The sequence below is a fragment of the Charadrius vociferus genome, unplaced genomic scaffold, assembly GCF_000708025.1.
Source record: "Charadrius vociferus isolate BGI_N301 unplaced genomic scaffold, ASM70802v2 scaffold308, whole genome shotgun sequence".
Lineage (NCBI taxonomy): Eukaryota > Metazoa > Chordata > Aves > Charadriiformes > Charadriidae > Charadrius > Charadrius vociferus.
In genome coordinates, this window is record NW_009649929.1 from 1897144 (window position 1) to 1915663 (window position 18520).

An 18520-nucleotide genomic window follows, 5' to 3' on the forward strand; every position below is an offset into this window, starting at 1 on the left:
AAAAAAAACAAACCACAACGCTTCTTTCTGTGAGTCCCCTTGCCTGAAATCTTCAGAGGAGGTGTACAACAGACTCGAGACCCAAATGCACGAACAAGAATCAGGTGTGGACTTATGACTGATGGTGCCAAGAGAGGTTAAAAACCATAAGCCTGTTATGTCACCGTGACAAAAATAGACCGTTGATTCAAAGCCTGATACAGAAATTAAAATGAAATCAGGCTTGTGCCCGCAGTACAACAAGGTCTCAAAGCTTCAAGATGGAGTGAAAGAACCACCCAAGATTAACCGTGACCAACTGCCCACGGCACACCATAGAGCTGCTAGAAGGCCCTGTCCCAGCTCCAAGCTGTCCTGGTAAGATCAGGGTTAGACTGTGCTGCTGAAAGGGCTCCTCTTTCCACCCAGACAGAGTGACATGTCCCCATTTCACCGCTGTGTGCCACTAAGCCTGCCCTGGGGGAATTAGACAGTAGCTCGCACCAAAGCGACTCTCCTGCGCTCTCACTGCTAACCCCACAGCTGCCGTGAAATCCACCCTCCCCACACTTGGAGTCTTAGGAAGAATGTTTCGCTCCGGGAAATATCAAAGAAAAGAAAAAAGGAAAAAAAGAAAAGGTGGCCCTATCCATGACGATCATGTGTACAGACTGCCTCTGGCAATGGCTTGGGCAGCAAACAAACCTGTGCTGGTATTGGCAATGCCAGCAGGACTTTGTGGGGAGGACACTCCTGCACTGAACCTGTACGTCCAGTCAGGCAGACTTCTCCATATTCATCTGATATGGGTAAGATTCACTTTACTCTGAGCCTGATCCTGAATCCAGGGAAATCGGTGGAAAAAAAGTCTTGTCAGGTTCAGTTGATTTTGGATTAGGCCCTTAGAAAAAAAAAAAATTACTTAACCTTATTAAGGCTCTGAATTACAGATCCAGATTTATAAAGCTAAGGCTACAGGTGCTAATCTCCTTTCTATAATGGAATGAACAAAGCTGAATGAAGAAGTACTGTATTTTTAGATGGGATTTTTAAAAGCACTTTGCTTTGCCTTGTGGATTTCCACTGCCAAATTTACTATAAACTTTTGAAGGAGCAATACCAGGCCAGCACAGATGCTTTTGAAAATCTCGCCATCTGCACTGAATTTTTATGCATGTGGCGACAGAGCAGTGTCCATGCCAGTGACACATTGTGGGCACAAAGCACACAGGCCTCCCAGTACTGTGCAGAAGGGAATACTGCCTAACTCTCCTTGGAAGAGAATTTAAATACACATCCTAGGAGATGCTGTCTTGAGAGTTGTTTCTTAAAAAAACTGACACCATCACTGACATCATTGATTCTCTTTTTTTCCTCAGACTTGAGCGAACTTGCGGGAAAAGTGCTTTCTTGAGCGCTCTGATCTCCGTGGTGTTTGCCACAACAATCACTTCAATAGCAGCACTGCAATCAGATGGAAGAGGTGTTTGTAGGAGCCTAGCAAATGGGTCATTATCCCAAGATTTAGTTTCTCGTTTCATGTGGATTACTGTTGCCATTCACTCATTATAGGTGATTCACCCAGGGCTTCCTGAAGGCCAAGTATCCTGGATAAGCAGGGCAGAGCCAGGTGAAATTCCTGGCTGGACATGCCGAGCTCTCTGCAATCCTGCTCCCACTTCTGGGGACTCCTCCCAAGCCGCCTGCGTGCAGGAACCAGCGACATTGTGCCCGGCCAACAGGGACAGACTAGATCCCACGTGTCACCCCAAATGCCATACAGAGAGCAAAGAGACCCCAAAGTGCCCATGAACAATACTGGCTGGTATTGTCCCCACACCGGTACTTAAACCCACGAGACTCATCTGTCGGGGCTCCCTCTCCAGCTAGCACAGGGAGACAGGTGCTTTCCCAAGGCAGTTCAGCCCCTCTAAAATTTGACTCACCAGCTGACAAGGCTATCTAAGTTCCCAAATTAGGTGCCTTAGCTGGTTGCCCGATTGCAAGCAAAGCAGAAGTAACCCAGAGCAGGAGTCAATCAATGCTCAGCTGACACAGCTCCCATGCACAAAAAGCTGCCAACTCCCTTGTTCCTGTAATATATGACACAAATGAATCAGAAAATGAAAATAAGCACTGTACCAACTGACCCCATCTAGAAAAAGGACAGCAATGAGACCTGAATGAGGAAAGTGTCTTTACACTGCTCACCACATGAGTTTTTAGTGCATAGACCTGTCACGCCCCTCCATGAGAGTTACTGCAACCCAACTGGCATCTCCCCAGTGCAGTAGGGCACTTTGGCCTCTACAACGTGTGACCACAGAGGAGGATACCCAGTGGTACTGTGTCTGTGTCTCTGGGAATATGCCTTCTGTCACGACTCAGCTTTCTGTGGCTCCACACTAAAAGACTGCATTCCAGACCACGTCTTACAGTCCCTCCCCGATAAACAAGCCAGTCCCTCCATGGGCATCTACAGCCACATCCTTACAACATGAAGAGTCAGCGCCCCTTTCTTTTCATCACCCAATACAGAGTATCAGCCCCAGGGCGGGAACTGGGAAGTTTGTGTAAGGAAAGCATGAGGGGCATTTTAAGGACAGGAATGGGAATAATGACTAACACTAGCGTGCAGCAAGCTCCAGCTAAGATAGAAATTTGGGGGTGTTACCCACAAGTAGTATGTGTCTTTCAGTTGGCTGATTCAGAGTCAATTCATGTTGTGACTCTGTGTGTTCACTCTTCTTTCCAAGACCAGGATGCCTTGCTTACTGGAAGGTACCTGTGACAGTTGTTCTTATCTCAGTCTTTTTCAGGCCAACACCAAAGACTACAGGACTTTCTGATTTTACTATTTTAACTGGGGAAGATTTGAAGCTGCCAGGTCCCTCATGCTTACACAGGCCTTAATTGTATGCTTGAGTGTCTTGATTATAAATCCCATTCTGCAGGAAGACGACACCACAAATCCTCACTGAAACTTATTTCTAACCTAGGGAAACAAGAAACAACAAGCAAACCAGACAGAAATTTTTGCTGAGAGGTGTGATGGCACCACACCAGATCAAAACTCAGAATTAAAGATTTTGTATCTGAACCTCCCATGTTTACGCTGGCCTGAGTTGTACAGCAATACACATTTTCTATCACAAAACAAAAGTTAGTCAACTTGAAGGCAAGATGTTTTTCAAAAAACTACTTGTCTGTGCTTGCTAAAGGTACACCCAGGTGACATCTAAAGTGCATTGGTTTTTAGCTCATGTCCTCATCAAACTTTAGCACGCTCCACCTACAAGGCTATATTTTCATTGTGCGGCAGGAAAGCAGTTCTTAATGTTATTGACAATTCCAGTGGGTTCAGTTGTCAAGTACTTCAAACTCCTCTACACAGTCAAGTGCCGCTACTCTCAGACCGGATTGCTGTTTTCAGATACTCTCCCCATGAATAAATAATTGATAGAAGACTAATGGAAGACCATAGAGGCTCAGGGAAAGCAGAATGCCTCTTTACTGGCCTAAGAAAAATGAACAAAATGGGAATTATTTTAATATGCTGAAATGAGTCACCCACAAAAGATACATTAAAGCTAATGAATTCCTGGAACTGTTCTAGATAGGCTATGCAGACAAGGAACACCAGGTGACTTGTGTCCTCTCTGCACTTTGGGGACACCATACACATGTGGTTTACCTGTCCCCCATTTGCAGTCTCAAGCAGACTTCACAGTGCTTTACTTTACAAATGGTTTGCAAACCTCTTCATGATTTTGCATGAGAAATGATTTCACAGTAGGGTGGTAAGAACAGAGAATGCTGGGGGTGGGATGGTGGTGTGGGTGCTGCAGTGTACTTTTTGCTAGACTGTAACAGGAAAGCAACCACACCATGACACAGCAGCCACTTTCACATCAAGATTACATCCATGCGCATTGGGAATCAACTTTTAAACACAGGGTCACTTTCACTTCCCACCCCACAGTGTGCCTGTGGTGACCTGGCAAGTACCATATTGATATGAACACAGACCCAGCTTGTTCCCTCTCCAGCCAATTCCTTAATTTGGTACTACTGATTTTGAATCTCTGCATTTCCATCGCGCATGCCTGCGTCTCCACAGCCACTCTTGCTACCTGGAACTCAATCCTTGAGCATGATTCTCTGCCCCCAGACCAAACATTTGCTGGCACTGCCGGCAACCTTCACTGTGGCTCAAATGACTCAAAACTGAAAACACCCAACAAGAAGACAACCCTTATCAACAACCTTTCATTCCCCCACAACAACCAAAGCACGCTCCCAGAGCAGCTCTGCCCAGACATGGAGCGGGTGCAGCTGACACCCAGTATGATGTTTGGATGCAGCAGCCTCTGTCCCAGAGCTAATCCAAACTTCAGGGACCAGCCAGAAACACCTTCCACTCCACATCCCCAGATGAGCCTGTATGGCACATTTCTTCACCACGCGCTTCTCTTCTCCACCCCAGCTTTCTACCTCAAGGCAAAGCGCTCCACAGCCCTATGGCTCTGGTGCCCACATGGCACCTTCATACCACAGATGTCAGAGCTCCGGCAGTAGTGACGCATTACTCAAACACGCGGTGACTTGCTGTTAAATCCAGCAGCCCAGCAAGCAGAGCTCTCCTTTGTCCTCAGTTGCCCTGGGCAGCTGGAGCTTTTTCTGGCACCTGACTAGCAACCCTGTGGCTTTTGCCTCATGCGCAGAAACGAGACAGAACACAGATTCGGGTTTAGCTTCTTCCTGCATCTTTAAAGGAAAATGTCTGGGTTTAGCCCTGGCCAGCCCCTGAGGTGCCAGCAGGGATGTTTTTTTATAAGCTAAAGACAGCAGTGCCCCTCTTTCTGGTGATTGAAGCCTTCTCCTCCAGCAGCATGGCCACATCGCTTTCCTACCTGAACCTGCCCTTCCAGCGAGGGTGCAGCGTGCTGGGCAGGCACGGTGCCCTGCAGGGAAGTGTGGTGATGGTGGGGGTAAATCCAGTGCTTCCCCACATGCTACAACTAAACTCAGCAGCAAGAGGAGAGACCTGTGCATGGCACAGCTGCAGCCTTCGGCCTCGGCAGAGGACAGCACTTGATGTTACTCATATAACACAAGCAGTTGTAGGAACCCATTTCCTGGGTTGCTCTGGCCGAGCTGCATAGTGGTTGTCTGCAGTGCTACCACAGGATTTCGGCTAGCCCCTGCCCTCACTATCGCACACCCTTCTTTTTGCCAAACTCCAATGCATTTGCTTGCATCACACAGTCCCCTGCTCCGCAGCACTGTCCCCTTACACAGCCTGAGCCATTCTTTGGATCAAGTACCACTCAGACGAGCAAGACTGGAAAAATCTCCCCCCGCGAGTCCTCTATTGGCCTGCTGTTGGTATAAACCACAGATTACTTCATGACTTTCTGGCACCCACAGCCTACATCATCAGCCAGTGAGTGGGATGGGTCATATACGCATGAGAGCGCCTGGGCAAAACCACAGAAGGGTTAACCCTGCAGCAGGCTACGAGAAAACCCAAGACAAAACCCAACTGTACAGAGGGCTCTCAGAGGAGCCAAAGGCTGTGACTCACTGGGAGAGGCTGCAAAAAAACAGGGCTTTCGGTGAAGCCCACAGGAATTTCTTTAGGGAGATGCTTCTCCCAGAGACAGGCAAGGGATGGTGCCTCACCTTTCCCATCACAGAGCGGACATGGCAATTGCCCTGCCAGGAGGGAAATCACTATTGTCCAGCAGATTGTTTCCAGTCTGGCTAAAAACGGGATGACAGGAGACTAATTGCTTCACTAGGGGAAGAAAAAAAAAAACAACAAAACAAAACACAACAGTCTGGAGTGACCAAATTATTTTGTAGACTGTTGTTGTTTGGGTTTGTTTCCATCCTGGCTTAACAAGCATTAATGACTTCAGTTGCAGGAGGACAGGGGGAGGAAAGCCATTAGGGCGAGAACATGATCCACACAGACATCTCTCACACAGCACACAATTCTGCCCCAGACAACCTCTACAGCCATGCTGGCAACAGCACGTTGTGTCCGTCCATCCATCCCTCCCTCCTGTGGCCCTTCAGAATGAAGAAACGTTAAGTTTTCCTTTTTAATCTGGCTGGCTGGAAGTGCCAGCCTTCCCGCAGCTCAAATACTTTAGCATGTTAGCTATGCTCAGCAGCATCTCCAGACAAACTGCTGTCCCTTCTCAGTGGCAGGGAAACAAAGGGAAAATATCCCAAAAGAGCGGATGCTCCAGGAGAAAGCAGTAGAGCCCAAAGCCTGTAAAATAAAGTTTGTTTGCTTTGTTTGTAGAAGCCACACTGAAACTTCTGAGACGACTTCTAGTGTCCGGAGAGACAGAATTAAACCTAAAGCCAAGACACATAATTAATGTTGAAATTCTTCCTTACATAACAGTGCCTGGGACGCAGCCAATGCTGTGAATGGCCCTGCCAACACAAGCCAAGGAAAAGCCTGCGAGCGAGCAATGCCTGTGTTATACCCAGTGGCTACAGGCATCCTTACACACTCAGTGTGGGCTTCAGGGAATTAAGGATCAGAAGCCTATGGGACTTACATACTCACATCTTATAAACCAACTCTACTGAGGGACAGGCATCTAGTAACTGGATGCATCCCCCAGGGAACAGGAGAACAGCTTGAACCATCCCAAACCACAGCAAGGTCTCAAGGAAGACACAAGCAGAGCAAAGACTTTGAAATACGAGGAGCTTCCCTAGGGAAGAGGTGGAGAATTTCAGTGTAAGTCTGGCTGTAAGAAAGTGAAGAGAAAGTAGGGAAGGCTCTCAGTCAGTCAAACAATGACCTCAATCAACCTGTCCTACACGTCACAGAACATGGAGATACCTGATACTCCATGCCACATTTAACTCATGCAGAGGTAAGAGCCAGGCCTCCAGAAACTACCATTTGACATTCCCTCTCTTTCACATGTCCCCAGTCCAATGTCAGCTTACTGGTTAATGGCAATAGTTGGAATTTGCTGTCTTGCCTCCTGGCCAGCAGGGATCCAGAGATGCCACCAGCTAATGCTGGGAAGCAGCACCCAACAGTTCTGGCAGCAACTTCTCCTGACTGCCCTGTGGCTTGGGGAAAGCCATCAGTCCTGAAGGACCCCAAAGACAGCTGTGACTAGAGATGATGAGGTGCAGTAAGTAGGGCAGGCTGCAAGACAGTTTTTGATTAATTTTATCACAAAATACCTGTCTTTCCTCCTAGCACGATCCCTGTCAGGGTAGTCACCAATTTGAGCATCAGTGAACAAGGCAATTCCGCTAGGTCAAAAGAGTGTAGGGGGACCTGCAACACAGAGACTCTCCACTCATGAATCAGACTTCAGCCCACTCGAGCTGCAGACATCTTGTTGCTTTAGAGGTTCGAAAGCCAATCTCACTTTGCTCTGACTCCTTTCCAAAACATCACAATTTCCAACAAGAAGCACAAGCTCTTTCTTTCAGCCTTTCTGAAAGTAGACAGGAAAGTATGTTTCAAGTAGCTCCGTCACAGATGAAAGCTATCTATTTATCAGATCCGGCGCAATAAAGGCTTACTTGGGCATTTTCTCTTTGTGTAGGGGCAGAGGAAAAACTGTGACTTCAGGTATGAGTTACACTAGTCCCATCTCAAACCTACCACCAGCAGATTGGCTGGCCATCACAACTTTGCAATTAACTCTGCAATTCAAGGCTTGAGTTGGTCCAGCTGAGGCTTCGCTGGCTTGCTGCATCTCAAGCAGCACAAAGGAGATGGAGAGCTGTAACCCTCACAAGGGGGTTGGCCGTGGCCCCAAAGAGACCCCAGCAGCAGCAGGACTGGCAGGGCCAGCTCTTGCTCCATGCTCCAAGCAGTGCCATGCTCTAGCCTTCACGGTGGGTGGGCTCTCTCTTTGGGAGCTTGGCCAGCTGGCATGAGTCAGATGAGCCCCTTGGCTTTCTCATTTATCAAGGCTGGGCAGAGAAGCAAGAAGCAGGAGCCAGCTGCCAAGATCTTTGCTCCCTTCTGTGCTCAACAGTGGCTGAAGGTAGAAACTCCGGCTGTAAAGCTGCTGTTTGGGCACCAGGTTTCGAACTAGTGATGAAAGAAGTACTGAAATGTGAAGCTCCAGCTAGGAAGAATGGTTATGAAAGAAGAGGGAAAATTTAAGAGAAGGTGCATGCAATGGCAAAGAGTAAATTTAGTTGATAAGATTGTATCAAAATCCCCAAAACATAGATAAGCACGCAATTCCTCAACTTATGCTCAAGAGATACCAACAAACAGAAATACAAAGCACACTAATCTAGCTTTCAGGCACAAGTTAACAAGGACACGGGACCTTGCTATATTTTCATACCCAGGTAAATGTCAAAAGGAACGTAATCAGATCCAGAGAAGGGAGGAGAAAACCTGAAGCCCGCACGTTAAATGTCACACACCAGCTCGGACTCTAACGCGGGTGCCACAGAGCCTGCACACTGAAATGTACTGCAGCCTTGCTATGACAGCACACACAGACTTATTTTAAAAGCCCATGAAGAGTTTGAAGGGGTCACTTCCTACCGTCCCTTTTTACTCCGTGTGCAAACTTGTGTGCTATTTCCCCCTGCTACCTTGCATAGCTAACCCTGCTTTTCCCAATTTCCTTCCCACCCCTTTCTCCAGCCCCCTTCCTTTTCCAACACAGTAAACAAAGCAGCCGTGACCCACTTTGGCAAGGCACCACGACACTGCTGCCTTCCCTGAAATGGTGTAGATCAGAAATGGTTCAGATGCAAACATTCACATCCGTATTGGATGAACTTTGCCACAGCAGTATGCCTGGATCAGAGATTTAGCTAGTAAATAACCTCTCCTAGCTGGAAGTAACTTTCCTGATTCAGGAGCACTTCTCTGCTATGCTGCCAAGAGATTTATGAAAGCAGCTCTAGCTGTTAATAATAAATCGTGCTTGTGCAACTTTAATTGGTTCAGACGAAATCAGCTCAGAGCATGGAGGATCTCTGTGGTTTTCAATATATGACACCTTGTACACAGTTGAGACTTGAAGGCTTGCTCCCGTTTCCATTGTTGTCAGCTGGAATGCCGCCACCTGCTTCAGTGGAATAATAATCGGGTAATACAATTCGGAGACTAAATTGTGCCTTTAGGCACAGCCTCATGAAAGGGGAGGTTCTCGATCTTATTAACAGCAAAGGTGTTATGACTCAGAGGCCAAATGATGAGTAATGCTTTCCCCTTGCTCCATGGGAATAAGCTTTGCAATCTGCATCCTGGCCCACACCAGCAACTAACTACAAGCCCCAGCACCAGCTTGGTTGGCACATAGAGGGCAGAAGCAAAGCTGTGCCTGCCGTCCTGCCTAGAGTACCACCGGTGGGAGATGGAATTTTCTTCCACAGAAATTTTGAAGTGTAAACTACTGAACAGAACACAACAGAATGGTTTAGGTTGGAAGGGAACTTAAAGACCATCGAGTTCCACCCCCCTGCCATGGGCAGGGATACCTCCCACTAGACAGGTTGATCAAAGTCCCATCCAACCCAGCCTTGAACACCTCCAGGGATGGGGCATCCACAACTTCCCTGGGCAACCTGTTCCAGGGCCTCATCACCCTCATAGTGAAAAATTTCTTCCTAATATCCATTCTAAATATACCCTCTTCCAGTTCAAAGCCATCACCCCTCATCCTTTCACTACATGCCCTTGTAAAAAGTCCCTCTCCAGCTTTCTTGTAGGCCCCCTTCAGATACTGGAAAGCTGCTATAAGGTCTCCCTGGAGCTTTCTGTTCTCCAGGCTGAACAACCCCAACTCTCTCAGCCTTTCTTCAGGAGAGGTGCTCCAGCACTCTGATCATCTTCATAGCCCTCCTCCGGACCCGCTCCAACAGGTCCATGTCCTTCTTATGTTGAGGTCCCCAGAGCTGGACGCAGTACTCCAGGTGGGGTCTCACAAGAGCAGAGCAGGAGGACAGAATCACCTCCTTCAACCTCCTGGCCACGCTTCTTTCGATGCAGCCCAGGATATGGTTGGCTTTCTGGGCTGTGAATGCACATTGCCAGGTCACGTTGAGCTTCTCATCCACCAGCACCCCCAAGCCCTTCTCCTCAGGGCTTTTCCATTCTCTGCCCAGACTGTATTTGTGCATGGGATTGCCCCAGCCCATGTGCCAGACCTTGCACTTGGCCTTGTTGGATTTCATGAGGTTTGCATGGGCCCACCTCTCAAGCCTGTCCATGTCCCTCTGGATGGCATCCCTTCCCTCCAGCGTGTCGACTGCTCCACACAGCTTGGTGGTGTTGGCAAACTTGCTGAGGGTGCACTCCATCTAATCATCCATGTCGCCAACAAAGATGTGAAACAGCCCTGGTCCCAGTACCAACCCCGGAGGAACACCACTTGTCACGGCTCACCACTTGGACATGGAGTCGTTGACCACAACTCTTTGAGTGCAACCGTCCAGCTAGTTCCTTATCCACCGAGTGGTCCAGCGGTCAAATCCATGTCTCTCCAATTTAGAGACAAGGATGTCGTGCAGAACAGTGTCACATGCTTTGCACAAGTCCAGGCAGATGATGTCTGTTGCTCTTCCCTTATCCACCAACGCTGGAACCCTGTCGTAGAAGGCCACCAAATCTGTCAGGCACGATTTGCCGTCAGTGAATCCATGTTGGCTGTCATCAATCCCCTCCTTATTTTCCACGTGCCTTAGCAGAGTTCCCAGGAGAATCTGCTCCATGATCTTGCCGGGCCCAGAGGTGAGACTGACAGGCCCGTAGTTCCCTGGGTCTTCTTTTTTACGCTTTTAAAAAATGGGGGTTATGTTTCCCCTTTTCCAGTCAGTGGGAACTTCACCAGACTGCCACGACTTCTCAAATATGATGGATAGTGGCTTGGCAACCAGAAAACAATTACTGCAGTGTTACTATGTAATAGCTGAAATTTTCTACTGTGTGTATCTTTAGCTTCTTTCTGCAATCGTTACAGGCAGCTGACGGCTTTGAACTAGAATCTGAAGACAAGGTGTTTCAATTGCACCACTGGCATTAAAAGTTGCTGGGTGACTTTACAAAATGCCTCTGTTTGGATAAAACCAGAGTATCTGCCTGCTCACCAGCATAAAGAACAAAATCTAAACATTGCGATTATTGACCAAGGAAACATCAGGCGCTGATCTTGCTATAGCTAAAAAAAAAAAAATCTGTCAAATTCTCCCTGGATAGCTACAGCAGTTGCTGCAGGCAGGGTATGTCAACAGTACTGATTTTCTCATTGTCTCCCTTACATATATAGTAGCATCATTCACTGCAACACATCATGTTGCAAGAAATCTTCCATTTCAGCAAGGCAGAGGGAGCCAATACAATAGCATTTTGTTCGCATAATCTTTGTTTTTAAAAAATTGTACAAAGCATTTATTAAGGTTGACAGAGACCTTTTCCTCAGCTATATATATATCAGCCTCCCTAATGCTAACTCAGGAGTCATATTCTCTGACATTAAAATTGAAAGCTTCCTCAATTTGAGGTGGATACAAAGATCAACAAAATGACTGGATTAATGCTGGGCAATTCTGGAGCTCTCAGAGCAAAAGTTTTCAACATTGGGTCCTAAAAATCATAGGCCTGAGTGCCCTTGATATCAGGGAACATGTTAAAAGTCAGATGAGCAGTTCTGGCTAAAAAGGTAGCAGTAATACTTAGGGACAGTTTTTAAAAATAAATTTTACATAACATCTTAAAATTTACTTCAATTTGTATTTTTTCCCCTTCTCATAACCTTTGTACTTTTAAAAAAGAATAAAGAGGCCAGAAAAGGCAGAAAAACATCATTTTTGCAGAAAAGACCGTTCCTTAGTTTCAGAAGTTCTAACCTCAATATTCCCAGGTGTTCTGGGACTTAAAGATTTAGTGTAATTCCAGGCTCCTTTGTTTAAGAACTTGGCTGCAATCATTATATGTAGCTATTTCTTAAATTGCATCTGCATGCTTCTTAATTGTGAAATACCTTCATAAGGTTGTATTACTCACAAAAAGAACGACAGAACACAAGTCATGTCTAATCACTTATGCCCTCCGCAGATGAGCAGCATTACTTATTTTTATTGCACCAGTACCAGAATTCCCAACTAACACCGAGCTCTCATTTCAAACATTTCATAGATGAGAGTCTGTGCCTGTAAGAGTGTAGCACACAAGTTATTACATGCAAATGTAACAACTACACCGAAGGAGAAGAGTGAAAGTATGAGGGACTTGCATTTAGGTAAAGGTTATGCAGCCTTAGGGCAGGTGGATGACCTAGACAAACTCTTGAGGCCTCTTCGAACTATGGTTTTTAATGATTTATACAGACTCATTATGTGCAGGGTTTGCAGGTTTCAAATCAATCCCTTTAAAGAACCATAAAGGAAAAGTAGACACTAGCAGAGCCAGTAACTTCTGTAGGCTATTCAGTAGTCCTTAGTCATGTGGAAAGTTGCATTAAAGTTCACAGACTATATACAGTGGAGTCAATGGGGCACAGAGATCTGATATGTGGATCTCAAAACAGGACTGCTCTTCGTAAGCATAACTGTAAATCAGGACTAAACTGTCCTGCACAGTGACTGATTAAACATGACGTGGAAACGTGAGAGGCTGGTGGTTTTTTCTCTGCATTTTCCATTTGATCAAGTGCAGAGAAACAACACTTTAAACACTGCATGCCAGAGGCTGTAAAAGAGCCCAGCTTGCAAGCATGCAACAACCCCGTTTGAGTGGAAAACAATGTGGAAGATGCACTGTCTAGAAGCACAAATCAGTCTACACGAGCTGCTGACTGTCAGATAAGATAGCCACAGACATTACTACACTCCTGACCCTCAGAGACATTCTTTTATATTTTCTAAAGCTGAATGAAGCGCTTCCAGAGACTCCAGCATTAAAATTTTTCTTCTGCACTTAGCAGTTGTAGGGAAGGGGCTGTTGGTACGTTATTCTGTGCCAATTTGCAGCTTTTAGCAGATTTGCTTCACCTGTTCACCGTAAAAATCAGCTTATATTTCTTTCTTTCCGCTGTTCTCATAATATAGTGCATCCTTCATTTTGTCCTGCTTACATATACCCTCGTCTTCAGGGCCCCAATCCGGGAAAGCGCTGAGTCTAGGAGCTCTCGTGAATCGAGGTCTCAAAGAGCCAGGGACCAGATCCCACAGCTGAGGTTATGGTGCTCCACAGAGTGGAGACTCACACCCATTTTGATGCCGGCTGAACTGTTTCCCACCCTTTCCTCTCAGATGCAAACAGTATGCCTCTACCTGCGTGCAGCCAAACTAGGGTGGGGAAGAGGGAGGCATCAAGTATAGCAAAGACTACCTACAGATGCATCTACTGTAGCACATTCAAGTAAAAACTTTCAGAAAAGCTTAAAAACACCTCATTAAACAAAAGATTTATCTTTATTTGCTAAGAAAACAAAGCTATGCATAGCACCTAAGCAAACCAGTGGTAATCCCTGGATAGCCCCCCAGCCAGCCAGTTTGCCTTGCAGGGCACTGCTGGTATCAGTCACAGATCCAGTTCAACTGCTAATTTACCTCCTTGGGGAAAGCTCCTGGAGTTCAGGGGAAACAAGATCTGGCTCCAGATGTGAAAAAGGGCATGAGATGAGAATAAACAAAATCACCAGTTGCCAAAAAAAATCACAGAAAAAAACAGAGAGAGAGAGAACAGGAGGGATCCCATGTCTACAATGTCTTGACCCATGGAAAAAGCAAACAGCACACTAATAAGAGTTGCTCTGTTAACAGTGGCTGTATATAATTAGCAAAGGCATTCAGCTTCTGTTTTCAGCATGTAATTTTTAATTGATTTTGCTGAAAGAAACTTTCATGTTGTTTCAGTTAATAAGAGTCTTTCCAGCAAAACTGGTCTCCATAAAAGGCTTATGTAAACCTTCCTTCAAGTGTCACAGGCTTATTGTTTGAATTGGCAGGGAATTAACCTGTTGCAAAAAACTCATTCCCTATAAAAGCCAACAGTCATGAGACAGCTGCAGACCTGACTGGTCTCCTACACTAAGGAATGGCGATGATTTCCGAGACCTGGCCAGTATCCAGCAATCTTTCCAGATCCCAAAGGAGATAGAGCTTTTCCTTTTCATAAGGAGTACCACACACATGAAGGTGATGCTTTCAGGTAACACACAGAAAAGTAAACACTTCCTGTTAACAACCCTATCTTATTTTCCCCAAGAGCTAGTGTTCAGCCCCAAGGCAAGACCATGTTCTCATCTGGATAATGGTATAATTACCTTTTGCCTTGCAAAGGGACCACACATCCCATTAAACGCAATCAAGTCACGGAACCTACTTAATGGTTGCTGGTGCCACATCAGAGCATGGGGACTCTGTGCACACCATCCCACATTCAGAGGCATGATGGAGCACAAGCAGACCTGAGCATCTCTAGAATGGCCAGTTGCACTAGAAATACCAATACAGACACAAAGGCAGTAGAATAAGCTAACTAGCATGAGTCCTCAGGATAAAAACAAGGTTCTTCAGCGAGCCAGCAACGAGTCCTCTCCCAAACTCTCTAGCCCAGCCTTTTAGCTCCTCTGGCTCTTGGTCACCTACATTACCTACGTGCTATACTACCTAAATCCTTAATGATGTATCTGCCACTGTGCAATGCCAAGCGGTAAGCTGGGGCACATAGGTGTCCCTACTATCCAACTCTGTACCTAGGGCTGGCAAAACCAGCCTTGAAGTGCAGGGTGCAAAGGTGACACTGCCTCTGCTTCCAGATATCATTCAGGTATGTCACCATGTATGATGTATCACCTCTGCAGGTAGCGGAGACATGTTCTGAAAAGTGACCATCTCAGCCCATGCATCCTACCAGTGAGACACATTTGCAGAGGGAGAGAAAGGACGTTTATCATAAAAATCAAGACCATGCCACTAGGTTGGGCTGATTGCTTTACGTTGCCTGTAAAAAGCCCATTATCTTTCCAAAATCAAAAGTCTGCAGGGCAAGCCCCTAAACCCCTTACTCCAAAAAAACAACCAACCTTTTGCTTTGCTCTCAGTACACAGGTATGCCACCTCTATTGAGGGATACCACGTAGGTGACCTCGGCAAGCAGACCTATCCATTAGCAAAGCTGTACATCAACCTATGCAAAGATTTGAATTTGAGGGCAGAAGAGCAGACAAACCACTCTTACAGTAATGCTACATGGAAGGAAAAGTCCTGCTTTTAAATATTTTAAAACCTTTATAATCATTTACTATCTCTTTGCTTGTTAGAAGATTATAAGTAGACTAGCTTACTTGCATTGAGAAAACCACCATGCAATCTAACACTGCTCAGATATGCATGCTGTTTTGTTTTGTTGCCGGCATGCACAGAAGCCAAAATATGCTTCCCCTGCCCTGAGAACTGCTGAACTGGAAACTGAAGGTCGGGAAGAACTGCCTCAAGAAAAATAGCACATACAGTCTTCAGATAAAAATCACAAACCAACCTACCTACCTGCAACAGGACCCAGCATACTATTTTCCTTTAGAAGTAAGCTTAAAGAAAGCAGCAGTGCAAGAATACTGCCCTGTGAGGAAAGATTTTATCTACAATAGCCTTGATTATCGTCTAACCTTTTCCTGGCAACATCCAGCATGAGCTGATCCCAAATATGTCCCTGACCTACTCCTCTGTGGTTAGGAGTGCACAATATATGATTTGACATGCCGAAAAGCTTGCTTTTATGGCTGGATGCATTCTAGTCCTACCCCCTGTATGCTGGGATAAGGAACCACACTGTACTTTTGACATTTTTTTCAGGAATCAACTATAAATAGGCACTGCTGAGTTAACAGCTAAACCTCAGCTTAGGGCAAGCCAGAGATGTTTCCTTCGTAAGGCCAAAAAGCCTTACATCTTTACCCCTTTGCAGTGTTACAAATGAAAAGAAAAAAAAACCAAACACAAAAGACAAAAAACCCAAAACAAAACCCCAACAAAACACTGTGAAACTGAAAGCTCTCTTACAAAAAACCCCAATCCACACATACGTTTACAGGACTTCTATTCTGGATAGGGCTTAGTAACAAAAAGCAGAGTTTCCTCAAAGTGAGGAGCAAACTCACTGAATGTTTCAGTTGCATCATGAAAACCATCCTGTGAGAACCCCAGTCCAGCACTAAGCCTGGTTTGAATGTTAAAAAGTCACATATAACCAAAATACACCATCTGCCTCAGGAACCTCTTTCTCAGAGGCTCACAGCAGCAAATTGCAGAAATACTGTGGTACAGCTACTTCAAATTGTGTATGTGTGGCTGGAAAAGGAATCAATAATCACCTGATTTTAGCTGTTACCAGCACTGTCACCCCATGCCATAGTGACACATTTAAGCTACTTCTCAATGAACTTCCAGTGTTGGCTCTCAAGCCTCTAGCATTTCAAAGGCGAGAAGACCCAGCTTTTGGCAGCACTTGTTCCAAAAGCAACTTAACTTACCAAGAGAACTATCATTGTGTTGGTAAATGCAGACTCTGCTGAACTGCTTAATCTTGAAGGGGGCAAGGAAAAATACAGTATTATTATGTTTAAGGTTAGCCCAGAAGGAAAACAAATGATCCAGGGTATTCTAGACCAGCAGCTCTCTTACTCTGTTTACCCTAGGAATCCAACAAGAAGAGGCACCTTGAGCAACTTGTGGACACTTTCTGGTCACGCTTTCCCTAGTCTCTCCCCCCTGCTCCCAGCTTCCTCAGCAAGAACTCATGTTCTGATCATAAAATCTCCAAACTCTCTTACACAAGTGCAGTGATTCCCTTCTGAGTATCTCCTTCCATCCTGCAGACTCATTCCTAGAGCTTGGCATTCATGACCCGACAGAAGCAACCTCAGCTCAGTACAGCCGCACAGTACTCCCCTTACATCTTCCAGAACAGAGTCACCCCAACTAAATAAAAAAAAAAGTCATCCCCCCATATATCTGCTCCATGCAGCTGAAGCTACCTGACTCCACGGCTCAACCAGTTTTCCAACAAGATCAAAGCTCGTGCAGTTGTTCAAGGAGCATTTACTCCTCCAGTTTCTATCATGAATTACAGCAGCACTTGAAGAGTGCCAAAACCCAGAGGGATCGATTACTTCTGCCCTGTGAGAGGCAGCAGGCTGGGAGGGGACAGGACAAGCTGTAAGCACAGCAGCACTGCATTATGCACAGACGCAGTTTTGCTGCTGAATGATTGACAATAACTACTGGATGTCACTATTTTAAGGATAATGTCATTTGCGTAATTATCTGGCAGGGTATCTCTTCAGCAGCTGGCATTATTCACAAGGGAAGAATTAGACTGAAATCCAGCTGCAGAGTAAGTAGATTTGATATTCTATGCAGACAATCACAGTGCTTTAGAAGCTCAATACATATGGTATATATCATTAGTAATTTTCATACTGTCAGGACCCAGAGAATACTAAAATGACACTCCTCTATTTCACTGTGCCACATATATCTTATGATTTCATACTTAAAAATAGTTTAATATTATCTGTCCTCACCTGACCATCTGTTTCTTATTGGAGCTCAAGCCAGGAAGAGAAAGAGAAATTGCTTTTACTTGACTTATCCTATCATCTCACCATCAGATAGGTAAGTGTCCCCCGCACAGCCCCTGGCCCTTTGGCCACTTTAGCCCTCAGCTATTCTGGGTTTAGTGTGTTCAAGCTGGGGTTTATCTGATAAGAGAGGACATACTACTAAAGACAGGACTGCATCGCCCGGGTTAAACTATGCGAAGTCCCAAACCAAATGGCATTTGGCCCAACCCACAGTCTGAAATGGTACTAACAGAGCCTGACTGGGATTGGAACTGGTCCCATCCTGGACCCAGTTGTGGGTCCCAGCTGTACAACTGTAACCAAGCAGCAAAAAGAGAGAGTTGACGTTATTCTTTGCAGTACTGGCATGCCACAAGTAGAACTGAGCCAGGGCTACATCAGACCATACCCAAAAATGCATGCTTTGCTGCTGGAACCCAGGTAACAGTATTCCAAAGAAAACAACTGACTGTTCCTCCTTTCCACAACTCTGCGCAGGCGGATGCCAGAGGTGTCCTGCAAGGCATGCCAGAAAGAAACCTTTCTGTGTAACCAGACTGTCTCAGTGCTGACATGTCCCTGCTCTACATGTCCTGTTCCACCCCAGAACAGGTCTTGCTCTGCCCCTGGTTTACATGGGACGATGCTGGTCAAATTGTCGTCTTGATTAGGGAGGCCTCTGCAAATCCATGCTGGCTGGTCCATGCCTTGATGCTTGAGTTGCTAGTGGAGCACTTTAGCAGTACAGAAGGGAGCAAAATATCACTAAACTGCCCCCCTGAGTACAGAGAAATGACCAAAAAATCCTGAAAAACCAAAAAAATGCACTGCATATGGGAAACGGCTTCCTGAGAACAGCCATGAGACCTGGGAGCCAAGGCTGATGCCGAGAGTCAATGATGCTCTGATCCTGCTGCAAACAAAAAGATGCCAGACATGGACAGGAA

At 45.9% G+C, this 18520-nt stretch overlaps 1 protein-coding gene across 1 annotated transcript in view; it reads right to left on the reverse strand.

The window, feature by feature from the left end:
- The window catches only part of PRKCH (protein kinase C, eta), a gene marked incomplete at its 5' end in the record, with an annotated part of 119233 nt that overhangs the window by 26204 nt on the left and 74509 nt on the right, over positions 1 to 18520 (reverse strand). The gene's annotated exons all lie outside the window — the stretch shown is intronic.